Below are 25512 nucleotides of genomic sequence, written 5' to 3'. Positions count from 1 at the left end.
TATTTGTTGACAGCCAGCTGAACATGAGCCAGCAGTGTGCCCAGGTAGCCAAGAAGGGCAATGGCATTCTGGCTTTTGTCAGAAATAGGGTTGCCTGCAGGAGCAGGGAAGTGATCATCCCTCTATACTCAGCTCAGTATTTGAGGCTGCACCTAAAATACTTTGTTCAGATTTGGGTGTCTCACTGCAAGAAAGACATCGAGGCCCTGGAGTGTGTCTGGAGAAAGGCAACAAAACTGTGAAGGGTCTGGAGCACAGGTCTAATGTGGACCAGCTGAGGGAGCTGTATTGTTCAATCTGGAGAAGAGAAGGCTCAGATTTCTGACCTTATTACTCTCTACAAATTCCTGAAAGGAGGTTGTTGTGAGGTACTCTTCTACCAGGTACCTGGTTAGGATGAGAGAAAATGGCCTGAAGTTGTGTCAGGGGAGATTCAGGTTGGATATTAGGAAAAATTTATTCTCCAAAAGAGTGGCGAGGCAGTGGCACAGGCTGCCCAGGGAGGTAGTGGAGTCACCACCTCTGGAGGTGCTCAAGGAATGTGCACGTGGCACTGAGGGACGTGGTTAGTGAGCATGGTGATAGTGGGTTGACAGTTGAACTAGATGATCTAGGTTTTTTCCAACTGTAATGATTTCATGACTTATCTTAGTCTAGTGTAGTGGACTTTAAACTGTACACTTACGAATCCTTTGCTTTGAAAGGTCTTTTTGGAGAATAGAGAAACAAAAGCTACTGATGGTAAGGATAGGAGTGACTTGACCTGTCTCAAGATGGAACTCAATTAATTCACAACTGAAATGATATAGCACAGTTGTTTGTGGCAACTGGATGAAAGGGAGGTAAGAATTTCACATCAGTAAGCTGTGGCGCTTGAGAAATTTATTTGAAGTCGGTTTTAGAGAGTGGAAATATTTAGCACAGGTTTATGTGTTGCTACCCTAGTAACACCTGTAGAAGGAAATATGTGGCAAAGATGTTAGCTGAACCAAAGCAAAATGTCCTTATAAAATGAACTATGAACTATGAAGTATTTTATGATACTGTTAGCTAAACTCTTTCAAAAAATAGAACCTTGCAAGCAGAGTTTATGTGATTAGAGCTTCACCAAGGATGGGCTTCATAATTTGTCACCCAAAAGAAGTCCATGAATAAGATGAAGAAAATGATTGACTTAGTTTGAAACGTCAACATTCATTAGTTACAAACAATTGAAGTCTGAACTATGGGAGACTTGCTTTTCCGTGGGTTTGTTTTGAACACTTACTTATTGCAGATGTTTTTGATGTGGGATATAACAGATTTCAAGATAATTGTGCTTGCCACTCTGTCAAAAATGGGCTATTTTGGGATCTCTGAAGTGGAGTTAAAGATTGATAATCAGTTTGAGAAAAATATACTCTTACCTTGTTGGCTTAGAATTTCCTGTGTACAAGGGTTACTCATTCTTCTCTTTTTCCCAGAGGCACTTTGGCGATTAGAGCACTGAAAACTGTGGGGTACCTAGGGGTGCTTTGGTAAGTTCAATGTACATAAAGTTAATATTTTTGGCTTTTTGATCACTCTGTACCAGTGTTATACCTTCTAATGCTCTGGGAGTGGTTAGAAGAAGTTTGCAGGTTTTGTCAGAAACCTTACTTTTGCAAAGTAAGAAATAATAATAATAATAATCTTGACAGTGTACTCTTTCCCCTAGATGTGCACATTGTGCACCAGATTACACAGTCATGCATAGATTATCTTCGGGCACCTACAATACTGCAGAGTTCCTGTAGGCAGAAAATTTAAAAGCTCTAGTTTTTTGCCATTGCTACCTCACTCAGTAATGATGGAGCACAAACACGAGCAGTTTTGGGAATCTCATTTTTTCCTGCTGAGTTGTGGCCAGTATTTCAGTTGGAATAATTTAACTCTGGTGTCCCTTGGTTTCATGTATGCTGTTGAATTGTTCTGCGTGGAGAGAATGTGACCCCCAGCAAGGAAGCAGAGTCTGAGACCTAGAGAAACAATTGCATTACTCTGTGGTAATGTAACTGGCAAGTTTACAGATGAAAAAGCCAGCCTTTTTCTTACTCTTTTGCATGCTGAGACAGTAACAGCTGCTGGCTGGAAACAGAAATTAGTGTCACAATATGCTTGTATACAAAAATTAGTGTCCCTACTTAAGAAGTCTATATTTCCTGTTTTCAGTATGTATGGGGAATATTGTAGAAACTGTAGCATGTTTTAGAATGGAAGAAACTTGCCTAGTACAACACTCTGTATATAATAGTATTTCCTGTCATTGGCATCTAATGGTGATGCAGAGGCACAGGCTGCCCAGGGAGGTGGTGCAGTCACTGTCCCTGGAGGTCTTCAAGAACAGTGTGGATGTGGCACTGAGGGACGTGGTCAGTGGGCATGGTGTGACCGGTTGGTGGTTGAACTAGGCAGTCTTAGAGGTCTTTTCTTAACGATTCTATGGTTGCATGATGTTGAGTTTGTTATTCAAAACAAATTAGTAGCAACTGAAATAAGTTAATGCCAACATGTAGGATCTTTGCCACAACCTGAACTCATTTACGTGAAGAGTTTTGTTTCTTTAAGATGAGAATAGAAACCTGAAGGCTGTATTAAAACTTTTGTAAAGGTTAGACCCTATGAATGCATCCTGTCTTTGATTGCAGTGCCATGGGATTTATGCTGTTCAGTTTTACACTACAGCCCATAATTCTCTGGATTCTGACTGTTCTGAGCTTTAGAAATAGGCACATGCTGAGTTTTTAAAATATTCAAAATATTCAGGCCTAGACTGAATTTTCAGGTAATGAATTTCCTGGTCAGACTCTAGAAAATATTTTGAAAACCTATTCCATGGAGGTTTTACAATTTATTTTTTTATTTTTAGAAACTTGATGTTGGAAAACCTGAACTGCACAGTATCAACAGGATAATTAGATTTAGAAAAGTTCTGGCAATTGTGGTAAGCAGAATTTTGATTTTCTTACTGCCCATTAGGTAACAAGAAATTCTAAAGCTAAGGTTCCTCATAAAACAATACAAGAAAGCAGTTGTTACACTGTGCTTGACTGCAGGCTGTGGTTCATGTTGCACTCTTGCTTACATCATTACAGAAGTTGTTCACCTTTTTCAATATTCTCTCTATAATTTACCTGTTAATATTTAGAAATTTCCTCCACGCGGATATCTTTACTAGAGGAGCCTTTAGTGTACCCAGAGAAAAGGGTAATATTTAGGAGGTCTTTCTAACAAGTATTTCTGGTAGCCAGTCCATTTACTGGGGCTCTGGGGAGTTTAGAATGGCTGAATCTGTTGTAAGATAAGTGGAAACATAGCAGCCACAAAGTCAAGGAGGATCAAAAACTAACACTAGGGGGAAAAAGAAAAAAAGAAGAAAAATTAGGAAAAAAAAAGAAAAAAGAAAGGGAAAGAAAAAGAAAGAGAATATCTTGTTATGATGTCTTTCACCTTGGCTTCAGTGGTTCCAGATCCCACAAAGCCACCAGTGGATCACCAGTTCAATCCATCATGGAGCACAAAACCAGTGTCCAAAGCACACTGACATTGTGCGTAGGTATGCTTCAGTTACTTTTTGCACAGCTGAACCACAGTACATGCAGCACAACACAGTGGTGCAGAATCAGACCCAGCTGCTTCATGACAGAAGACCTCAACATAAAGCTGGCAGGTGTGAGGAGCAGTAGGTTCATATTAAGCACTGTGGCAATTGGCACAGAGAGGGTGTAAAACCTAGCTATGGGGTTATCAGGATACTGAAAGACTTTGTGGAGCTTTGGATAGTGCTAAAACCTGTATGGTGGCCAAATATCAACGAGATAATTGTTTAGCACATGCTTTATTTTCTCTTGCAATTCTTCTCTCTCTGTCCTGTGTACTGTGCTGTGTACTGTTGCTAGGTAAAGTGGTTGTTATGTTTCATCCCAGTGGGGAATTGTGAAAGTGATAACTGCAGAATAGCATTGTTGGCTAATAAAACTGTAATTCTAAAATGAGCTTTGCTTTCTCCAGCTTATTACTTTTTCAGAAATTCTTCCTTTGGGAAAAAAAAAAAACAAACCCACAAACTGTTGAGTCAGAAAGGCGCAGGGACAAGTGGTGCATATTTAGACACTAAATTACTCTGTTCAAGGGATATCACCTCCCAGAGAAGTCAATCCCTCCCTAATTTGTGACTTCCAGGGATAAGCTCCCTGTCCTTTTTCTTTAGCTGGAATGTGTGCAGCATTAGAGGAGGGGATATAATGAGAACAGGTGTCGCCAACAATAATCACATGAAATCTTCACAAAAATAATGAAAATTATACCTTTCAGTTAAGATCAACCAAGCTGTTTTATTATTATTGTTATTGTTATTATTGTTAAATCTTCAGGAAATCTATCTCACATGAATTCATAGCCTTAAGTACTGGGAAAACCAGAAGTAAAAATTTAAATGCTTTTGTAGTTGTGTCTACAACTTTGGGATGCAACTCAGTGTCTAGATGCTCTTTATTAACATTACAAAAAGTGCTGAAGATTGTCTCTTGCATTTACTGTTAGGAAGAATCAAGATCAGGTTAATATGAGTAAATAAAGTTGATGAGTGGATGTGACAACAAGGTAAATGGTGTCGTCAATATGCTGGATGGAAGGGATGCCATCCTGAGAGGCCTTGATGGACTTGAGAGATGGGCCCATACAAACCTCATGAAGTTCAACAAGGCCAACAGCAAGGTCCTGCACCTGGGTTGGGACAATCCCAAGCGCAGATATAAGCTGGGCAGAGAATGGATTGAGAACAGCACTGAGAAGGACTTGATGAATGCGAACTGGAAAGTGAATTGGCAATGTTCTCGTGTCCTAGGCTGCATAAGAAGAAGCATGTTAAGCATGTCAAGGGAGGTAATTTTGCCTTCTTCTCTTGTGAGGCCCCAACTGGAGAGCTGCATTCAGCTCTAGGGCTCACAGCACAAAAAGGACATGGAGCTGTTAGAATGGGTCCAACAGAGGGCCAGAGGATGATCAAAGGGCTGGAGCACTGAGGGAGCTGGAGTTGTTCAGCTTGAAGAAGAGAAAGCACTGGGAAGACCTTAAAGTGGTCTTCTGATATTTAAAGGGAGCCTACAGGAAAGGTGGGGAGAAGTGAACTCAAGAAACTATGAAGCCATTTAACAATATTCCCCTTGACCAGCTAACATCAAGTACCTTGCAAGTACCTATTTGAGCAGCACCCAATGCTGCCAACTAGTTTGCATTGAGTCCCTCTTTTGATAAATTGTGTGCATCTGGTCATTTTGTCGTATTAAAACTTCTGTGCTGGGAGCTGACCTTATATAACTGAGGGAAAGTAAAGCAGCAGTCATTTATAAACATGACTGAAACTCGCTGATATTTCTTTATCAAGTATAGACCTATTGCTTTTGATTGCAAAAGACTCAAGGACTTTGGAGATAGACTGAACAGTGATCCCACGAGACTTTACATAGTTTGACTCGCATCCCAGGGAAATGCTGGAGGGCCTAGATGGATATCCACTAGATAGATGTGAACCAGTAGAAAAGATTGACCTGAGAAGATTGAGAGCAGGTGCTCTGTTTAGATGCATGCTAGTGCAGGAAACTATTTTAATAATTAATGATGGCCATTAAGAACAATGTGGCCCTATTACAGCACAGAAAAAAGTAATTATGCAGACTCTGCTGCAGTGTATTGATTGACTGACTTGATGTATAGTTTAGGCTTTATTCTTTGAGAAGTGTTTTATGTGGCTGTATTTAAAAATAAGGAGTTATGGTTGTGCTTTTGCACACCATGGAATTTACAAACTATATAGCTTTCCAAGCCCATTAAAAATCCAGTATTGCAAGAAAGAAAAAAAAGGAGAAAAGCCTTAAAAGAGATGGAGAGTAGAAAGGTGCAAAGGACCCCCTAAACCTAAAAGTTGTAGATAGGATGTAGGGTCATTCACGCAACTCTGGCTGTGACTAATGGCACAGTATGCATACACTTTTCTTCTTACCCTTGCCCAGTTCTGTTAACTGAGAAACATTTTTGAGTTTTGGATAAAATTTTTACTACCAATTGCCTTTTTTTTTTTTTTTTTTTCCTCCCCGCTGCCCTCTGTGTGTAATTTTCAAGCACGCTTCTCAGTATCTGTGAGTATACTTCCTTTTTTTTTTGTTTTTTTCCTTATGGGAACAGATCAGAAATTAGCTTTGGAGTTCCTGGAATGGTGTTTTCAGATCATTATCTGTATAAGTCCCATTTACTTTAATTGAGCTCCATTTAAACTTAAATATGTTGTCTTGAAAATTGTTTTCCAGGACTGTCCTCAGAGAATCTTGAAAAAGATTCTGTGCTTGAAGAAAATCAGTTCAGTGTTGCTAAAGCTCTACCTGTGTGAAACTAACATAACCTCTGACCATTTTTCAGGGCTTTTTTCCTACTTGATATAGAGTTCTAAAGAGTTCTGTCTCTTAAGAACATCTCTACAGTCAGTAATATCCTGGTTTGTTTGTTTCAGCCTGGAATAGAATTAAAGCACAGTCTACTTCAAGAAACTAGCTAGTTTTTCTTTCTCTGTAAGCAAAGAAAGAAAAGAAAGGCTGTTCTGCTTAGGTGCCGCTTACTCTGTGGTCTTTACTAAGTACACAGAAGTGAAGACAAACCTAGGCTGACATTAAGATAAGCAGCCCAAATACTGCCAGAATATCACTTATTATATCACTTTGTTGGTTACAAATTCCCAGAAGAAAGCAGCTGTGAGTTAATGTTATGTTGACTTCTGTTTTATACAGGCTGCACCTCACAGAGTTATCTGGGACAAAAATTGAGGTTGTCCCCAGGAGCTGCTGTTACGGCTGTGACAACATGAGATGACATTCATGCTTCATGTTTTGGGTTGAAATGAAGTTTCAGGCTGTAGGACCAAAGTCTTACTCCCTGCCTAAAATCTGCAGTGCTTGTTTCTTAATCATGGAATCATACAATGGCTTAGGTTGGAAGGGACCTCCAAGCCCACCCAGCCCCAACCCCTGCTGTGGGCAGGGCTGCTCCCCACCAGCTCAGGCTGCTCAGGGCCCCATCCAACCTGGCCTTGAGCGCCTCCAGGGATGGAGCATCACAGCTTCTTTGGGCAACCTACAAATTTGTTGGGCAGCATATATTCCATCCTCATAAAATATAATCTCTTTTTCAGTACAGGAGCAAACTGTAACAGGAATGTGTTGTGCTACAATAGAAAGAAAATTAAAAGAAAGGACTTGGGTGAAAATGAGTGCGCAAATGACACCGGAGATTTTTCTGTTAAAGAGACAAGTACTGCCAAAGGATTGTGGTGGGGACCTCTTGGAATGTAGCATGGTGCTCCACTCTTTCTTACCTTTTGATTAGATTTCTTTTACATAGAAAACTGAGTATGAGATGGAGACTAGAACTGGGCCAGTGTGTGGTCAGCACTAGTCCCACCATGAGGTAGCCAAATATATAGGTAACCCCTATAGAAGCTAGGAAGCAGATCTTTGTCTAATTATATACACTAGGTTAGGCGTACAGAACAAAGCTGTAGACTCCTTAGTTTTCTTTTATAATGAATGATGAGAAGTAGTTATACCTAACAAGTTGGCTTGATTTAATCTTTGGAGGTGTCTCTCTCACTGAATATAAAAGCACTCTGGGCAATTGAGTTCTCATTCAAAGTCCCTGAAGGTAATAGGATGATCTGAGGACAGAGAGTTCTTCTGTAAGGCCTAGCAAGTGATCTGTCCTTTAAACAGTTTCAGGAGTCTGAAGACTTCAAGTGTTCCTGAAAGCCTAGATCCCAGGACAGATTGCATTGTACATGAGGAGTAAGAAGAGCAATTCACTCACTAGTTTTCGAGAAGATGGGAAAAAAGGAGACAGATGCACTGAAATTGTGCATAAATTGTATTTTCCGGAGACAAAATAAATACTATTTTAACTTGCTGGCGATTTGCTGCTATGCAATCTTTTGTGATGTAAGTTTTTAGCTGGAGGGGACAGGAAATTAATCAATCCTAGCATGTGAGTGTCAGTAATTGTTTTTTCTAATATGAATTTGAAATGAAATGTACTGCAAAGAATGTTTCAGTTATGGGAAAGATCAATCCACTCCCGAGGCCCCCATTTTTGTTAATAAGTTGCTTCCTTGCAAATAGAATCTTACTGATCCTTAAAAAATTTAGGGTCTTGTGTTTTAAAAACACAAACTGCTGCAGGCAGGGTGATTGCAGCCATTAGTTCCTCTTTATGTCCGGGGAAGATCTGGCATAAAAAACCCAAAGGATTCCTAAACTGCTTTGCCAATGCCTTAAAAACAAAAGTCCTTATTGCATTCACAGGAGGAAAATCAATAAAGAGGGAAACTTTCCCTTCATTAATCTGTCTGATGAATCAGAAAATCTAAACAATTGTAAATGAGAAATATTGCCCAGTTTTCTTATTTTTTGAAACATTTTACATCCTGCCTTCTTGGTTCACGTTTTGTACATTCTTCTTGATAGCCATGGAAAGTGAGCTGCAATACTGTGGTATCCTAACTCTTTATAAAGTGATTGTCTAGCCTTTCTGAATCAGAGCCAACCTTTTCAAACCAAACAGATGTGCTTTTATTACAAACCTTAATTATTAAATAATAATTGCATTGCCTTAAGCTTTAATAATGTTTAGAATAAAAGTGGTCAGGAAAACTCCCAACAACAAAAAGCTTTCTTCTAATACAGAGAAAGTCTTTAATATTGGAGTTTCATCCAGAGCAACTCCAGTTCAATGACCTCTTGCTGAATTTAGAGAGGGATTCTGGACAGCTCTGCTGAGTTTCTTGGTGGGTCTGCCTGGATATGGAAGAACCAAAGAACTGAATTTTCTGGCCCTATGGTTCTGGGAAACTCATGACTTAAAGATATCACATACGTGTGGAAACTGCTTGTTTACTCTGTTATTACATTCTTTGTGTTTGCAGATGGTAAAACTCATTGCTAAAATGTTATGTTTGCTGTTGAAGACTGTTGGCTTTAACAGATTTTATATGTTTTCTTCTAGAACTTCAGTGAGAGACCGGCGTAATGAGCATATATCCCCATCATCAATCTGTGTTGCCCCATTCTTCTCCCCTGCCTTTCCCTGGCCTTCAGTATTTGCTTCAGGTAATATTTTTCCTCCTGAGAATGGAATTCTAAGTGACAGAGAAGGCCGGTGAATGCTTTCACTTTAGGAAACAGAAGAGAAAAACCTCAGATTTATTCCAAGAGGAACTTGGGAGGGCTCACTGAGGAGGATAATGCTGCTGACAGCCCAGCTGAAAAAGCTCTCTACTGATGCATGCAGCATGGGAAATAAGCAGGAGGAAGAATTGGAAGGCACAGTGCAATTAGAAAACTATGACCTAATTGCTATCATGGAAATATGATGGGACAAATCACACAACTGGAATACTATGACTGAAGGCTACAAGCTTTTTAGAAAGGATAGACAGGGCAGGAAGAGTAGGGAAGTTGCTCTCAACGTTAAGAGTTGCTGCAAGCAATTCAGTAGACTGTTGGCATCCACTGAGGATAACTTCCTGGTCCAGATATTAGACAGATGAACCAGAGGTGAAGTGTTACTGGACCTGATGCTCACCAGCACAGAGATAATTAAAGAGGTTAAGACTGGAAGCACCCAGGACTGTAGTGACCATGCCCTGGTAGAGTTTGTGATCTTGAGGAGGATAGGCCTGGCAAAAAGTAAAGTCAGGACCCTGAACTTCAGGAGAGCAAACTTCAGGCTATTTAAGAGATTACTGGCTGAGATTCCCTGGGAAACAAAGATCCCAGGGGTTAGATCCCCCTAGGGACAAAGGAGCAGAATAGAACTGACAGTCTTTGAGGACGCATTAGAGATCTCTGTTCCTCAGTACAGGAAAACAAGTAGAGGAGACAGGAAACTGGAAGGTTGAGAAAGGATTTGCTGGTCAAACTGAGGGAAAAGAGGATGTGCAAGCAGTGGAAATAGGGATGGGTAGCCTGGGAAGAATGCAGGAATGCTGTCTGGACATGCAGAGATGGAATCAGGTATGTCAAGGTGTGAATGAAACTGAACTTGGTGAAAGATGTGGAAAATAATAAAAGGGGTTCTACAGGTAAATAGGTCAGAAGAGACACACCAAGGAGAGCGAATCCCCTCTGATAAATGAGAAGGGAGAGATGTCTACAATAGACATGGAGAAGGCTGAGGTACTTAGTGAATTCTTTGCCTCAGCCTTCACTGGCAGTCATGTTTCTCATGTCTCTCACATCCCTGAACATCTAGATGGGGGATGTGGAGCGTCCCCCCACATGTAAGGGAAGAGCAAGTCCAAGACTGCCTCATGAGACTGAATATGTCTCAGATGTTCTATCCAACCCAAGTCATTCTATGATTCTGATTCAATGATTTTATGACTCACTTTCTCTCCCAGCTGATTACAGTCATGACTTCCCTTTCTCCTTAACTTGAGCATCTTCTGTCTGCTGGATGTTAGTGATAGAGGTTGCATTTTGCTGGAGAAAGGTATAAGAGCTGTGGAGAAGGAAAGAGGGAAGATGACTATGGAAGTAAAAGGGGAAGCTGATATTTTGTAGTGATTGATTCTCCACTGTGGTGGATAATCCCTCCTCCTGTGATAGAAGAACCTCTTGCCATGGCTACATCTGCACAGTTTTGCCAAGAAATAAATGTAGCCTACAAGGCCTACAAGACAAGATCACTAACTAACAGCATTATTACCTAGCCTGCCATAGCAAGTCACTTTTTTAGAAGAGAATTTTGCAGATGAATTCAAATCACCAGGAATAGACTGCCTTCTGACCATGCTCTTCATCACCAAAGGTGTATCTCCATGGGCAGATGAGAACAAGCTTAAGCATTTTCTCAGTGCTCTGATAAAATGAGCTACACAGTTTAATAAGCTTGAGCTGTGCTCAAGCAAATATTTAGTTGCTTGTAAAAACTTGATCTGTGAGCAGAATGAATTTCAGTTTTTCTGCCACCTTTCCATGTAGAATGATCAACATTAGTCACATTTGTTTTCCTTTTGATTTATCTCAGAGGGTGAAAAGTTAAACAGTAAAAGCAACTGGAGCCCTGTTGACATGAATAATCTTTTTGGCGTTAGCATCGAACCAAGTAGGAGATAAAGTTTAAATGTTTGAGAAAATATGCTTAGGGTCAAACAGATGGATATATTTATTCATCTCAACATGATATGTTGAGAGGAGCTAGAAATATTGTATTTCATGCAATGGTTTGACCTGATCGATAAAAGAGTTCTGTTCCAACACAGGAGAAGCAGGGCATCTCTGAGCAAAGTGTACTGTCTGGAAAAGATGTATTAGTACAAAATGCAACTCTGTATCTTGCCATGCCCATAATTAGAATCCACGCAGACCAGTGTCAAGAAAGATGGTAGCACTGCAAACTACAACTTAATTTCACTTGTGCAACCTCTTACAGATCATCAGACTTATTTCTAACTTGGAAGAATAGATGCAGTTTAGTATGTTACACAGGAGTGTGTGCAAAGGATACTTTGTGAATATTGCTTCCCTGTGTATCATTGTATGCCACCCCCAGTATTGATTGTCTCACGCAGAGCTTCACGAGCAAGCCAAAATGCAGAAAATGTTACATTAAAAATACATCTGAAATTCAGTGACATTTAACAGCTGTTGTCAGAACCATAAGTCTCTGGTTTATATTTCTGTGTGTCTTGCCTGTCTTAGATTTTTCTTCTTTGATTAACCACTATTTGCCAGAATACTATAGATGAAGCCTACTTCTTGTACTCCTTGCAACCCCACTGGATTGTCTTGTCAGATGTAACTCCATTCCCACCATTGTCAACAGCCGGAGACAGTTCATCAGGTTTGGAGTGAAGCAAATCTTGAAGCTTCCAAAAATATGTTTCAGGTATTAACAATGTCCTTACAGCAGAGCCATAGAAACCCAATGTTGTACATAGCTATTGATAACAATTAATTAATAACTTATACCTGATATGAAGCGAAGTTTAAAGAATCCAGCATTGTTTTCTCCACAATTTTACCTAAATTTCTTCAAAAATATCTGAACAGTTTTGAAAGCAAATGGTATCCTGAGCTCCATCAGAAGAGGGGTGCCAGCAGGGGCAGGGAGGTGATTGTCCCTTTCTACTCTGCTCTTGTGAGACCCCATCTGGAGGGCTGTGTTCAGGCCTGGAGTCCCCAGTACAAGAAAGACAGGGAGCTGTTGGAGAGGGTCCAGAGGAGAGCCACGAAGATGATCAGGGGACTGAAGCACCTCCCCTACAAAGACAGGTTGAGGGAGCTGGGCTCGTTCAGCCTGGAAAAAAGAAGGCTGCAGGGTGACCTCATTGCAGCCTTTCAGTACATAAAGGGAGCCTACAAGCAGGAGGGGAGTCAACTCTTTACAAGGGTAGATAACAGCAGGACGAGGGGAAATGGTTTTAAGTCGAGGGAGGGAAGATTAAGCTTGGATGTCAGGGGGAAGTTCTTTACAGAGGGAGTGGTGAGGTGCTGGAACAGGCTGCCCAGAGAGGCTGTGGATGCATCATCCCTAGAGGTGTTCAAGGCCAGGTTGGATGGGGCCCTGGGCAACCTGGTCTAGTATTAAATGCGGAGGTTGGTGACCCTGCCTGTGGCAGGGGGGTTTGGAGATTCATGATCCTTGAGGTTCCTTCTAACTCTGTCCATTCTGTGATTCTGTGATTCTGTGATTCTGAGAATAAGTAGGTTTCAGCAGTATACATCTGGGACATGGCTGTGCCTGGCCTCTAGCTTTGAAGATGAAGAGACTGTCTGTTTTTCTGAATTTTTTGCACCTTGTCAGTGTAACTAAACATTAACTGGAGGGCCGTCCTCTCCTCCTTTCCAGAAAGAGCACCTTAAAAAGTAGAATGAAGAATCTTTTTAGTTTGCTTCCTTAAGAACATATTATTACTGTAAGTGTAGTTTTAATGTTCCTCACACTCCAGCCACTGGCACCACAGACATGGGGACCCTCCTCCTCATGCTCTGAGCTGCACTCAGAGCCCATAGATGCATGTGCATGCAGTTGAGAAAGCCCTCAGCCAGAACAGAACTAAGAAAAGATTTAATCAGAAGCCCCATGCTCAGAATGGAGCTGCCATCTCTGAGGAACTGCGTGGCCCCTAACAGATTTGTGCCTCTCCTCTAACTGCCCCATGATGCAGCTGCAGCTGAAAGCTTTGTGCAGAGCCCAAAGCACTGTCCTGATGAGGGTGGGCTATTAGCTTGAGCATCTTGCTCAGGGTTGCTTTGCCATTCTTCCATTCTTCCTGCACATCCTCCAGAAGAACATTTGTGGTGTCAGGGTGAAGACAGAAGGGCAGGTGCTCATCCTCAGCCCTTCCTCAGATCATATGTTTTTGGAGCTGACAATTTATCACCCCACTCTGGGCTAGTACTTTGCCACTATACCACAGATATGTGAACTATCTCTTTTCTCTCTCTCTCTCTCTCTCTTTTTTTTTTTTTTTTTTTTGCTAATCTAAATTGTTAGCATCAAGATAGTAAGTTCAGACTGAAAGCTATCTATTTTTTTTTTCTTTTTCAGTTTAAAAAGTGTTACCTTTGCTCGCAAATCTTGCCTTTCCCTACACTACAGCTCTGGCTTGAGGTGCAGTGGCATTATTTTCCTGGGTTTCAGCTGTGACAGGAGGTCAAAAATAATATAAACTCTTAATAACATCTCAATACTCACTCAGTAGTGGTGAGTCACTGAGGAATGCCCAGTGCAGCTCCTACAAAGAGACCAATTCATAGGGCGATGCTCTATGGGACTGCCCAATTGGTGTTCCCAAGGCTCCCACACTGGAGTGTTACAGGCATTATTTCTTTTGGTTTATAAAAGGTATGTTTTACCAGTGGTGATTTTGCCCTGAAAAATTGTACTTTTAGAAACTCTCATGCTTGTCGTATCTTAGCTATCACAGAATCATCAAATTGGAAATACCACTATGATCATCTAGTCCATCAGTGCCACACCTACATTTCTTGAATATGTGATTCCACCACCTCCCTGGTCAGCCTGTTCCAATGCCTCATCACTCCTTCTGAGGAGAAATTTTTCCTAATATCCAACCTGAATCATCCATGGTACAATTTGAGGCCATTCCCTCTTATCCTATTGTGATAGCTATTATAATGTCTGTGGAGAAAGCACTTAGAAAAGTCAATGTTTCTACAATTTAAAAAGGTTTTAAAGACGAAATGATACACTTATACATCACAGACATTCAGAACTCTTCATCAGGAGAAAATGAAACAGTCAGGTGTGGAACACTGTAACTTTAACGTTCAGTCGTTGAAGCTAGATTGAATTGATAGTCATACAACTTCTGAAAGGGTAGATTGTTTCTCAATTAGATGGTTGTAAGTTTCTTTGCCATACCTGGTAACTAGCAACTGCCAGACAGATGTTAAGAGTAACTGGCCTGTTGTTTTAATATTAGAACAAATCTTCAAGCTCCCAGGAACTATGGTTACCTGAAGGAAATGGGAATGTAATGTCCTCAAAATGCTTAGCAAATAAAGTGAAGAAAACCATTGTTTCAAATTGAATCTTTAACCTACAGTTCTGTTGTGGGTAGGTAGAAGAGAACATCTTTTATTCTGCCCATGGCTATCATGAAATCAAATTATTTTTCTGTTGTCCAAGATTTGTTTCAAATAAAGTAATAAAGAAAGAAATGATGGGGCTGGGGGAGAATTTGCCCATCTTTCTTTTCCAGGATCTCCAATGAATCATAGTCACACATGTCTGAGTAATCGATTTCACCAGCACATTTCCCGAATTCCCAAGCTGTAACTACGACAACACAGTTAGAGATTGAACATGCCTTTGAAAAAGGAATGAACTTAATTCACCCAGCTCCTTTACATCCTGTTAAGAGTAATTACATCCCTTTTGATCAAGGTGGCAATAGATAGATAACCTTCCAGCACTGCAGTGACCCCTGCAAAGTAAATGTGACATCCCAGGGGCAAGTCAGGACTTCTTTCTCTAGCCTATTCCACTACATCACTCTGTAACTTGGGGATGATGTAAACATGATATGTTATTGTGTATAAATATAAATAAATATATATAAATGTGCATATGTGCGTACAGATAGGTGGGCATCATGCTTATATTCATGGACTCTGTTCATAAAGGATACCTTAATTCTGGCACTTCCTCATTTTAAAGTGCTCAGCTTTGCAAGAGTAAGAGCTTTGCTTTTCTCTTGCTTACGTCAGGGCATCAGGCTGCAGCAAGTTCCTGAGAAACAGGTGACACAAGAGAAAATTCAGAGACCAGAGACAAGAAACATCACTCCCACTGCTGGCTCCACTGTTGCTTTCTGCTGTGGCTTGGGGCACGGTCATATCCCTCCCTTTTGATGACCCCACCTCTGAGGAGAGGGCAGTTTGTGTTGTGCCTGGTAGAGCTGAAGCTCTTCTGCTTCAGCCTCCAAGGGTGCTCCCACCCTGCTAGCACCAACCTGGTGTCCTCAGTTAATTTTGGGAGTATTGTCTGGGTACAGCTGATGAATAATGTGGTCTGAAAATGGGAAATAGAAAATTAGGCAGTAAAATATTCAGTTTTTAATTAGAAGAGGGGAAGAACAGCAGAACTTTGTTTGCTTTCATGCATAAATATTTCTAGAAAATGCATCTACTTTCCATATTAGAGCCAATGCATTAAAGTGTACCTGCATTTATTGGTTTCTGCTATTTGCTGAAAGTTATCCATAGCTGCTGACAATAGTTAACTGCTGTTATTCAACATCTTCTGCTAGACTGAGAGTCATTCACAGGAGCCAAGATAATATGAACACTAAAAAGATCTGATCCTTTGTGATTGACATTTGTGCTCTTCTGAATTCATCATCAATCACCTAACTGTACGGCTCCAGTAAAACATTGAAGTCACATCACATGTATCAAGCAGAGAGCTGACTAAATGCCTACCAGTACTGAACTGACATTTTGCTACAGCAACAGATTATTTTACATATCCTTCTCATTGGGTCACAAGAATTTAAAAGTTATACGATTATTAACCAATTTATTTTTTCAGCATTCCTGTTTCTCTTGAGTATAAATTTACAACTGCAGCAGCTAACAACAACCAATGTTTTCTATTATAATCAACTAGAATTTTGCTGCAAGAATCCTTACGGGATTAAAGCTTATTTGTGATAGGGAAATGCTTCATAGAATCAAAGAATCAAAGAATCATAAAATCATAGAATCATAGAATCATAGAATGGCTTGGATTGGAAGGGACCTCAAGGATAATCGATCTCCAAACCCCACTATAACTTCCCTATATAGATTTAACTTCTTGCTTCTTCACTAAGTAACAGGTGAAAGTAAAATGTTTCTATATGTCTAGCCTTCCTTACAGTTACGCAGACCAGCTAAAATCTCTTCTAAGGTGATTTTATTTCAATCCAAAATTGTTTTTATCACCTCCAACAATTCTTTTGGAGAACACTAAGTTCCCTCATGGAAAGCAAGATCTTATTTCACTGCAGAGTATTTAAGCCAAAATTCATATCTACACATGTATTGGCATTTGAACCATTCTCTCCCTCTTTTAACTGTAGCTGTGTTTTCCTAGTACACTTGAATAGGTATGAAGTGAGATCATTAACTTGGCATACTCAGGAGAACCACAGTATGTCCACATGCCTCTCTTTCTATGCTTCTCTGTCTAAATTTTCTTCACCCAAATAGATTAGAGTAGACTGACAGGGAGCAAATTTTATGTCTGGTACTGCAATCTACTACTAATTATGTCAGGTAATATCTTTCATAGCATACATAAAATTATTTTCAGTAATGAAGAAAAGGAACTTTTTTCCACAGAGGCCAAGTCCTGTCACCTATTATTCTGACAAAAAGACATTTTGCACATTGTTTCCTCAGTCCAATTTTTTTTTTTTTTTTTTAATGGGGACACTAATCTGTCTTCTTGATAGAGCTTTGACATATTGTATGAATTTACAAAAGCCTGGGAAAGCTACCAACTGCTTTGGATGGTTTTGCATGAAGATCTGAATTTAATCCTATTCTTCCACCTTTTGTATACCTTTTCTGTAGCAGATACACGAAGGGACTTTATGATAGAGCCATTGTAACCTCCACACAGATAACGACAAAGAATAAAAAAGCAGAATAACCTACTTCAGAAGTAGAGATATCTCATTGGATACACAATACACCATTCTCATTATCACCATTATTCATAAGCGTGACTCACACCAACAACCCATGTGTGTTTATTTGAACTCTTTTACCCATGCATTGTTCTCTACCGAATCAGAGGTGATGAGGTGAGAGTATGTTGACATTCTTTTATATATTGATTGAAAAGGAAAAAGTATCTGCCTTGTTTCTATGAGCAAGTAAGCATAAAATACTTGTCTGAATTTCTTACGGATTAAAGAATCTGCACTGGGTCATGAGCAGTCAGCATTTACCCAAGCCCACTGATGCATGGGCTTTTCATGAAGAAGAACTCCCATTAGCTTTATAGTAAAAGATATACACAAATCTCTGTTTGATGGAAGATTAGATACATGTTGTCAGAGGAAAGTGAACAAAAATCTGACCAAAAAATACCAGATATAGACTTTACTTGGTTATACATTAGAAAGATATTCTGCTCAGTAAACCAAAATAACTTCTACTTCCATGCACTATTTTAGTTTTACTTGTTTGTCCCTCTCTTCATATTTCAACTATTCAGGACTCCTTCAGCTAATAGCACAACATCAGAAAGTGACTGCACTTTGTTCATCCTTTATTCACATGCATTCTGTGACATGTTGTCGTTTGATTTGCATACAATCGTTTTACGCATCTGACTCCCTGCCATAGTTTAGGAACTTTTGTACAGAATCAGGCACTTGCATCTGCATGCATCTTTTGTTAAAGGCGGTCTACTTCACTTCAGATTATAATGGAGATCGGATTCAGGTGTAAGAGGGTCTCCCTCCCTCCCTTATTTCCCCTCAACAGAGGACCAAAGGTCAAGTCTCAGATTGTATGTACTTTCCTGTGTATGTTGTACTTCCCTAGAAGATATGTGTTATCTGCATCTGATAGGTTTGAGAGAATTTGTTTTCTTCATAATGCACTACTAGCAATATGGTTAATCTTCTAAGAAGTTGACATGGAGAGATAAAACATGCAAAGTGTTTTCATTCAGTCATTACCTCAATGACAGTTGAGATAATGAACATTATAGGGAAGTCCTGGTCTAGCAGAGACACCTCCATGCTCAACACGGTATTCATCAGAGCACATTTCTTGTCTTTCCTCGTTCACCACTGTAGGAACATAAACTTAGATCTATGTTCTCCGCCACAGTAGCTGAGCACTGAAAAAGTTCATGTTAGTACATTTAATCTATATTGCCTAAGTATTTAGTGGGATCTAGCATTTTGATTGGTCATTTACACTCAAACTTGCAAAGAAGATGGTAGAAAGAAATGTGTCAGTGAAAGATGATAATGAAATGATGTTCACAGCATTTGGAATTGCTATTGAACAAGAATGTGTATATGGACATCTTAGGGCTCCAGTGAGGCATGTTAACCTGACCTATATCCTACAAATAAGCTCTAATTTAGTATTAAAGCAGTTATAAAAAAATCGGTGAGTTACCAGTGAGTTAGTCATTGCTTAGTCCAGTCATCAGGCAGATGACTGGATAAAAAGAATCTCTGTAAGTCCTAAAGTATGATAAAAAAAAGATGGATTTTTCAGGTCCAGTTTAAAAATATGTGGGATAGTGAAATCAGCTATCCCATCAAAATATTTTGCTTTAGAAATCAATTATTCTGTTCTCAAAAAGCACAGTTTGAAAGCTATTAATATCCCATGAGACAGATAGACAGCTATTTCCTGTGGAACATCCTCCTTTCCTCTTTCTGTCTGACCTCCCCAGCCCTGAACATAGATGAGATCTCTATAGAAATATTGAAATGAGGCAATACTTGGGTACAGGTCTTTCAGCCAAGAAAGAAGGAACCATATGGTAATTCTGCAGGACAGGGTTCAGGTTCCGCCTAGCTGTGGGTGTCTATCCTCATGATATGCTTGGGACTAGGGGGAATGGTTTTAAATGATAGAACAAGGGGGAGTGGTTTTAAACTAAGACAAGGGAGATTTTGGTTAGATATTAGGAGGAAGTTTTTCACTCAGAAGGTGGTGATCCACTGGAACAGGTTGCCCAAGGAAGTTGTGGATGCCCCATCCCTGGAGGCATTTAAGGCCAGGCTGGATGTGGCTCTGAGCAGCCAGTCTGGTGGTTGGCAACCTTGCACATAGCAGGGGGGTTGAAACTGGATGATCACTGTGGTCCTTTTCAACCAAGGCCATTCTATGATTCTATGGTATACCCAGGTACATGTGCACACATTTTTTTTCCCAATGTTCTACAGCAATAATATAATGTTACATCTCTCATGAAATACAAAGATAAAATATGAAACACAAGATGTTTGAAGAGTTTGAAATCCTTAAAGCATTTTTGTTTTGTTCTGTTTTGTAGGATCTGGGCATGGACCTCTGGAATCAGGTCAAAAAAAATCAGTGAAACTTGATGTTTCAACCTAGCAAGTATCCACAAATACAGTGAAGCTGCAAATGCTGATATGAATTGCATTTGTGCTGCAAATCCTAATCTCAGAAAAGATCAACTGCCGCACCTTAGGACCTCTCTCTTTCTGAGTTGGTTTACTGAGCTGAAAGGCAGTCCTCACATCCACCCTCTCACCTCCGGGGCTGGTAGTTTGATCTTCACTTACCCGAGAGGAGCTCTCTTTCTATGTACATCAGTTGTATACTGATCTACACCCTCAGAACATTAAATTTCCCTTCTAGTACCTTCAGGAAAACACTAAATTAATAAGTCACCATGTAAAACCCTAGATTTATTATTATTATTTTAAATAGCAGCTATAATATGGCATCTTAATTCACAGCACTGAAAATTTGAAGTGACTGGTTTTCTAGAAAATTGTCAGCATGCATCCATCTGCCTCTTAAGTCATGTTTAATACCTCAGAATAAAAATGTGTTACACTTTTATCTTTTCAAACTGAGTTGAATAATTTGGTATAACCTAACTAAATAGAAGGTCATATGTCTATCTTGTTAGCAAATAATAGTAGAAAGTTAACTTCTAGCTTTATGGTGACATTGAAGTTTATTGTGAAACTGATGTCTACTAAATTTGGGCTTTTAACTTTGTATGAACTGTTTTCTTCTCCCCTCCGTTCCCCCCCAGAAAAAGTCAGCTTGAAGTGATGCACTTTTTCAGCACCAGCTTTCCAAATGGCTCCCTCAGTCATGTGAAGGATTCTTTCCATAGGACTTAAACTAAGAGTCTATGGTCATTTTTATAAATCACTATGCAAGTGTCCATAGTGCAATGCTTCCTGAAATTCTGTGGGTGTTTTGCTCATATAGGTTACAGCTGATTTTAAATATTAGCTGATTTTGGGACTGGTAGAATCTAGAATATGAAAGTAACTGTTTAATCAGAGAGCATATTAGCTGCTGGAGAGGAGCTCTGCAGAGAGGGACCTGGGTGTCCTGGTGGACGACGGGTTGGCCATGAGCCAGCAGTGTGCCCTCGTGACCAAAAAGGCCAATGGCATTCTGGGGTGCATTAAAAAGAGCGTGTCCAGCAGGTCGAGGGAGGTGATCCTCCCCCTCTACTCTGCCCTGGTAAGGCCTCCTCTGGAGTACTGTGTCCAGTTCTGGGCTCCCCAGTACAAAAAAGACAGGGATCTCTTGGAAAGAGTCCAGCGGAGGGCCACAAAGATGGTGAAGGGCCTGGAGCATCTCCCCTGTGAAGAAAGGCTAAGTGAACTGGGTCTGTTCAGCCTTGAGAAAAGAAGACTGAGAGGGGACCTGATCCAGGTTTATAAATATCTGAGGTGTGGCGGCCATAGTGGTGAGGCCAGTTTCTTTTCAGTGGTACATGGAGACAGGACGAGGGGAAACGGACATAAGCTGCAGCATAGGAAGTTTTTCACGAATGTGCGTACGAACTTCTTCACGGTGAGGGTGACGGAGCACTGGAACAGGCTGCCCAGGGAGGTTGTGGAGTCTCCTTCTCTGGAGATATTCAAGACTTGCCTGGACGCCTACCTGTGTGACCTGGTGTAGGGAACCTGCTTTGGCAGGGGGGTTGGTCTCGATGATCTCTGGAGGTCCCTTCCAACCCCTACAATTCTGTGATTCTGTGATTCTGTGATTCATATATTAGAGAAGTGACCTGATCTTCTCAGGTCTACAGAGGATGAAGGAATAAGATACCCCTGGATGGGATGGTAAGTGTGGTGTTTTTACACTCAAAATTGGCTGGGAAACAGTGGGTTTGCTATATATTCATGGCTGCTTTCTCTACCATTCCTTTGTTTATATCTTGTTTGCTCTAGGCTAAATGCAGCTCATGATATGAATCTTCCTTCCCTGTATCTGGGATAGCATTACAAATACGCAGGTCCATCTACAGACATGCAGACAAAAAGGAGCATGTGCATTTTCATGAACAGTCTTCATATAAATTGCTTGCTTTTCTTTTGGTTCCTGCTAACCTCCTCCAGCATTGATTAATCTGATTACTCATAGCAGCTTGATGTTACTTTTTGTGTGGCACGACTTTTTAGTCATTGAGAGCAAGAATTGCCCATGTGTAATAAGATAATTCTGAATTGCAAAGCTTTGCAATTCTGAGGATGTACTAAGCCCCTGCTTGAATTCCCAGGGTTGGCAACAGGAATTTAAAATGAAAAAGAAGTGAAAAATACATCATTTTCATGGGAGAAAAAAAATACATCTATATTCTATTATATGTTAGTTATTTTACCTAATCTTATCAACATCACAACATCTTCCAGTGTGAATAAAATTAAAAAATCATACCTGTTACTTGTGGATCAATTTTCCTCTCAAGGTAGACAATAAATATCAAATTTCATAGTACCTGATTCTGAGTTAATTTACAAGGAAGATGTTTTCTTCTAATAAAATAAATCAAATCTCTACTGTATGCATTTCTTGGACTATCAACAAATACAAACCATAGGCCAACCACAAAGGAATTGCAACATAATTAATCCTTTTTAATTATTGCTGATGAGAGTGTCACCTTCTAACATTCGAAACATCTGAGTCTATTTAAAAATTTTAAACATCACATCTTCAGTCATCTGTGTGGAAGTTTCCTAAGATGCATAGCTATTTTGAGCTGGTTTTGTCAATGTTTGCTTTTAAAAATTCAGCTAAAACTAGATTTGGTTACTTCTGAGAATGAGTTTAGGAGAAAATTGCTTTGTTGTATCATACATCTGTCTTTAAAAGAAGTCAGACCAATTATCTTTAATGTACTCTACCCCAGACCTGGGGGTCTGGGATGGGGAACAGAATAAGTCTCCCACAATTCAGGTGGAAACAGTTTAGAGACCTACTACTTCACCTGGACTGCTTCAAGTCCATGAGGCAGGATGAGATCCTCCTAAGGGTGCTGAGGGAGCTGGCAAAGGTGATTGCCAAGCCACTTTCCACCATCTATCAGCGTTCCTGATCAATCAGAGAAGTCCCAGAGGATTGGAGGCTTGCCAAGACTCCCATCTATGAGAAAGGTCATAAGGAAGATCTGAGGAACTACAGCTGATCAGCCTGACTTCAGTGCCAGGAAAGGTTATGGAACAGCTCATCTTGAGTGAGAACTTATGGCATGTGTGGGACAACTGGGGGATCAGGCTTAGCCAGCATGGGTTCGCAAAAGGCAGGTTCTGCCTGATCAACCTGACCTCCTTCTATGGCCAGGTGACCTGCCTGGTGGATGAAGAGAAGGCCATTGATGTAGTCTACCTAGACTTCAGCAAAGCCTTCAACACTGTCTTCCACTGTATCCTCCTCGAGAAGCTGGCAGCTAGTAGCTTGGACAGGTAGACTCTTTGCTGGGTAAAGAACTGGCTGAAGGGCTGGGCTCAGAGAGTGGTGGTGAATGGAATTAAATCCAGCTGGCAACCAGTCATAAGTGCTGTTCCCCAGGGGGTCAGAATGGAGATCTGTCCTATTTAGTCTCTATTGATGACCTGAACGAGGGGATTGAGTGCACTCAGTAAATTTGCTGATGGCATCAAGTTGGGAGAAAGTGTCCATCTGCCCGAGGGTAGGAAGGCCCTTCAGGGCGTTCTGGACAGGCTGGATCGCTGGACTGAGGCCAATGGATGAAGTTCAACAAGACTGAATGCTGACTCCTACACTTCAGTCACAACAACCCCATGCAGTGCTATAGGCCTGGGGCAGAGTGGCTGGAAGATTGTGTGAAAGAAATGAACCTGGGGGTGTTAGTTGACACTTGGCTAAACATGGGCCACCAGTGTAAGCAGGTGGCCAAGAAGGCCAATGACATTTTGGCTTATGTAAGAATGAGGGTTGTCAGCAGAAGCAGGGAAGTAACTGTCCTGCTATATTCAGCTCTGGTGAAGCTAAATCCTAGAGCGCTGTGTTCAGTTTTGGGCCCCCCTGGAGTGTGTCCAGAAAAGGGCAACAAAGCTGGTGAGGGGTTCTGGAGCACAAGTCTTATGGGGAGCGGTTGAGGGAACTGGAATATTTAGTCTGGAGGAGAGGAGGCTTAGGGGAGACCTTACAACTCTCTACAACTTCTGAAAGGAGGTTGTGGTGAGATGGAGGTTGGCCTCTTCTTCTGTGCAACTTAGGATGAAAGGTAATGGCTATGAATTGTGCCAAGGGAGGATCAGGTTGAATATCAGGAAAAATTTCTTTGATAGAGTGGTCAGGTGCTGGAATGGGCTGCCTAGGGAGGTGACAGAGTCATTGTCCCTGGAGGTACTCAAGAAATGTTAGATGTACTGAGGGACATGGTTTAGTGGAGAAATATCTGTGGTAGGTGGACAGTTCGACTAGAAAATCTTGGAAGTGTTTTCTACCCTTGGTGATTCTGTGATTCTATGAATATTCTGGTGGCCCTTTTTTTTTTTTTTTTTTTTTAGTCAAATACCTTACACTTTTGAGGCAGACACTCCAGACTTGGCAAGAAGTATGCATTGCAACAGCACACTAGTTGTTTTTCTAGTTGAGTCCCCATTCTCACTCCATCTCTCTGCAAGTAGTCAGCTCAAGCTGGACCTGCTCTGTTGATTTGCTAAGAAAGATTGACACCCTTTTACATCACATGCATTTGTCTGAATTAAATCCATTAGCTATCTAGCTTTCACATTTGCTACAACTGTGTTTAATATCACACTGCATTAGCACAGAGTCTGTTGGATCTCATTGTTTCCCCAGTTGACACCTGTCTATCACCACCAGAGAAGCTTTGCAGTTGCAGCTTGACAGCTGCTATAATGTACAACTGGTTTACATTACCCCAAATGACTGCAACAGAAGTTTGGAGCTCTAGAACAATGCTACCCAGCGCAAAGTAAAGGGTGGGAAAGGGCATGTAGGCCGGGTGATGTGTAGAGAAAAGTCATACACAAGTAAAGCCACGCAGTTAAATGATATGTTCCTACAAAATAATCTCTGAAGAAGATTTCCTTAATTACAAGAACATTTTATTTTAGCATAGGATGTATTACCACTATATATATTTGCTGAATTTAATTCAAATACTGAAACAGCTCCTGATTTGGCAAATGCTCAAGTTTAATGGGTGATATTTTCAATACTCATTCAGATATTCAAGTAGTTTTAATAATATTTTGGTGATAAGGATAACCAAAAATAGATCCCTTCTCATTTTAGATTTGGCATCAAAACTGAACAACATTTTCATATCTATATGTTAATGCCAATAAACATTTGTTTCAGCTAATACTTCAAGCTGTCACATGTTCAAGTCTAAATGGTGTTCCCATTGTCTTTAAAAAGTCTGAAACCATAAACAAGAGCTGTATATCCAGCTTTGATGACACTTCCTAAAGTGAATTACATCAAGCTGTCCAGCATGATTTCTTTGTGTAGGTTTGACCATGTACTACTAAATAAGTTCTGCATAAAAGTGTGTTCTTAAAGTGTTAAAAGCTTGGCTACTTGTTTTCAAATATGTAAGTGCACAATGTAAGTGAAGAAATTAAGAAAAATAAAGTTTTTTTTTTTAATTAAATAATATGGAGAAGGATTACCAGTTATTTGCAAACGTGATGTTTCTCATTCAACTTGACTTTCTCTTATAATATAATAATGGACACTGCAGGAAATTACACTGAACAAAACTTGATTGTTAGGTGTGAAATGTTATTTGCATGATTCTTCTTATTCATCTTCTGCATTTCACTACCTCAGTCTTTCCTTCTTCTCTGAGTAATCTATGTATATTTAAATGATCTTTTTTTAATGTCGTCTGTAGAGAAATATCAATTACGTATCTTTTTAATACAAGGTAAATAATAACTTCTCATTTTTAGACATAGTA

The 25512-nt window shown here is 40.3% G+C and overlaps 1 long non-coding RNA gene across 1 annotated transcript; it reads left to right on the top strand.

Moving 5' to 3' along the window:
* Positions 1-1460: 1460 nt before the first annotated feature.
* Positions 1461-25263, top strand: LOC109370630 (uncharacterized). Its single transcript, XR_014880017.1, has 5 exons — positions 1461-1517; positions 2888-2962; positions 9061-9164; positions 11793-11946; positions 19606-25263. It is a non-coding gene; the product is annotated as an uncharacterized LOC109370630 (long non-coding RNA).
* Positions 25264-25512: the final 249 nt, after the last annotated feature.

Source organism: Meleagris gallopavo, chromosome 1 (assembly GCF_905368555.1).
Source record: "Meleagris gallopavo chromosome 1, MGAL_WU_HG_1.1, whole genome shotgun sequence".
Lineage (NCBI taxonomy): Eukaryota > Metazoa > Chordata > Aves > Galliformes > Phasianidae > Meleagris > Meleagris gallopavo.
The sequence above is the reverse complement of the archived record's forward strand: the minus strand, read 5'-3'. Positions and strand labels throughout refer to the sequence as shown.